Raw genomic sequence first — 3,226 nt, 5'->3', positions numbered from 1 at the left:
ACTGACTGAAGCTTGTAGGTGTTATACACACTAATGATCCGCAACATTCTGGTCACGTGATCATGTCATCACTTCTGCCTACAGCTGCCAAACGTAGAACGCTATTGGGTGCTGCGCTCTAGATCCACGCAATTACAGAGTCGTTACATAGTATATGTAAGTCTAGTATGTTAGCATAACGCTATATACATTATAAGCTTCTAGTAGATTTGCAAACATTTTCTCCAATTTTTGGCGATGTAGCCTCGATAAAGTCTCTCAGGTCCTATATCAAAATAATGATAAGACTGCCTGGTGCAATGACATTACAGGACCAAATCGACATCTAATGTATAATTATGGTTCATTTACGCTGGAACCCGCTGGAATCGTGTCCCGACATCGCCGGTGGATTTTTTTAGCCCACAGGAAAAAGCTACACCGGAGACTTAAAATATTCTGCTGTATAAAATTAAAAAAAAATGTGCTATCTCACCATCCCATGTTAATCCACGATATAATCATACAAACTCTCAACATATGATCGCGTCTACAGAGAAGATGGCATTCTGGTCAACGAGCAGCCACACCGGCAATGACGTCAGAGCACCTGTCAAGTGGGGTAGTGTTTGCAGAGAAGTCCCACATCCACAATCGCTGTGTACACGGTCACAGACAGCGCAGTAAGGCACAGAGAACAGACCTACGTTCTATCTGCTGTGGAGAGCCATAGGAAGAATGGAAGCAGGAGAGTCACAAACTGATGTGGCTAGATGGCTTAATGTGAATCATTCTGTTGTTTCACTGATAAGGCGACAGTTTATAGAGACTAAAGCTGTGTCCCAGAGAAAGGGACGGGACCGACCAGTTGTGACACTAGGAAGAGTGGACCATTATTTGGTTGCAAAGGTACGACTGTACCGCCTTACTACTGCGCTGTAACTGACATCTGACCACGCAGCATCCCCTAGACGTGCTATGTCGAAGTGAACGGTGTACAGAAGGGTTCAGTGAGTTGGCGTTTGTTGTTGGAGACCTGGTGTCTGTTTACCTCTGGCGTGTCTACACAGAAGGGAATGTCTAAAGTGGAACTGTCAACATGCACCTGGACAGTCGAATGATGGGCCAATGTTTTTTGCACAGCTGAGACCCAATTTGGTCTGGAGAGTGATTCTCAACGGATTCCCATCTTCACGGCACATGAAAAATGATTTTGGTACCCAAATATTGTGGAAAGAGACCGATATCGAGGAGGATCTCTAATGGTGTGGCAGGAATTATGTCGGTAACGCGATCATCTCTTCACTATATTGTGCAGGTGAATCAGCAAGATTTAACTGCTGTCAGGTACTGCGAGGAGATCCTGGTATCTCATGCACGGTTGTTGCGAGGTGCTGTGGGATCAGACTTCGTACTGATGGATAATAATGCTCACTCTCATACAGGGTGGGTGCTTGTATTTTCTTGTAAATGGAAGATTGCACACATGGCGTGGACTGCTCGCTCTCCCCATTTGAAGCCTATAGAGCATGTTTCGAGTGCATTAGTGAAACGGGTTGCAACATGTCAGCATCCACCAACCACTCTCCAAGACTTGAGAGTGGATCTTCAGGAAGAATAGACATTACTGGCTCAACATGAGATCGATGACTTCATTCACGGCACGTTCCAAGTTTTCAGGTCTGTTTTGGTGCCAGGTGAGGTCACACTCCATACTTAGCACATTAACCAGTTTCAGAAGGTGTTTGCAAAGCCGTTAAGTGGAAAAAGACAAAGAATATTTTTGTGTACCGTTATACATGTTGCAGTTGATCATGCTCTGTATTATTTACACTGTTTCAACTTTACTGTCACCTGCTTACGCTGTTTTGTGGCAAAATAAAGGCAACTGTAACGGAACTATAGTTTTCTGCTACACGGCAGCAGTGAACGTGGTTGGTGGTCTGTCGGCATGAACAAGAGCACTGTGTTCCTGGAGCTATGACAGGACATTTCGACAGTCGGTGAACTTTTTAGGTAGCTTAGCAGTTTATTTTCCTGTAATGATAGATGGCGGCGAAGTGAGTGACAGGCTGAGCAGTAGACCACTTTACACCTAATGGAGTGGTACTGTCGGATCGTGACGGGAACTGGGAGCGTACTACCTATCTAATTGTAGTTATTAGAAACTGTTGCTCGTGAATTGTGTGTGATGTGTGCATCCACATAGCGCTGACGAGGTATTCTTGTACTAGCATGATCTAACAATAGTGGATATCTTCGCTTATCTTATACGCACTACCTTACATCTACAGGGTGGTCCATTGATCGTGACCGGGCCAAATATATCACGAAATAAGCGTCAAACGAAAAAACTACAAAGAACGAAATTCGTCTAGCTTGAAGGGGGAAATCAGATGGCGCTATGGTTGGCCCGCTAGATGGCGCTGCCATAGGTCAAACGGATATCAACTGCGTTTTTTAAAACAGGAAACCCATTTCTTATTGCATAATCGTGTAGTACGCAAAGAAATATGAATGATTTAGGTAGACCACTTGTTTCGTTTTGTGATACATGGCGCTGTAATAGTCACAAGAATTGTCTCACAAATTTAGACGAACAATTGGTAACATGTAGGTTTTTTAAATTAAAATACAGAACGTAGGTAGGTTTGAACATTTTATTTCGGTTGTTCCAATGTGATACATGTACCTTTGTGAACTTATCATTTCTGAGAACGCATGCTGTTACAGCGTGATTACCTGTAAACATTCCTCTCAACAGAAAGTAGTTCGCCTTGGCCGGCTGCAGTGGCCGAGCGGTTTTAGGCGCTTCAGTCCGGAACCGAGCGACTGCTACGGTCGCAGGTTCGAATACAGTCTCGGGCATGGATGTGTGTGGTGTCCTTACGTTAGTTAGGTTTAAGTAGTTTTAAGTTCTAGGGGTTGATGACCTCAGAAGTTATGTCGCATAGTGCTCAGGACCATTTGAACCATTTTTAGTTCGCCTTCGGTAGTGTTCACACATGCATTGACAATGCGCTGACGCATGTGTTGAGGCGTTGTCGGTGGATCACGATAGCAAATATCCTTCAAATTTCCCCACAGAGAGAAATCCGGGTAAGTCAGATCCGGTGATCGTGCGGGCCATGGTATGGTGCTTCGACGACCAATAGACCTGTCATGAAATATGCTATTCAATACCGCTCCAACAGCAAGAGAGCTATGTGCCGGACATCCATCATGTTGGAAATAAAACGCTATTCAG

The sequence above is a fragment of the Schistocerca gregaria genome, chromosome 7 (genome assembly GCF_023897955.1).
Source record: "Schistocerca gregaria isolate iqSchGreg1 chromosome 7, iqSchGreg1.2, whole genome shotgun sequence".
Classification (NCBI taxonomy): Eukaryota; Metazoa; Arthropoda; class Insecta; order Orthoptera; family Acrididae; genus Schistocerca; species Schistocerca gregaria.
Note: the sequence above shows the minus strand (reverse complement) of the source record.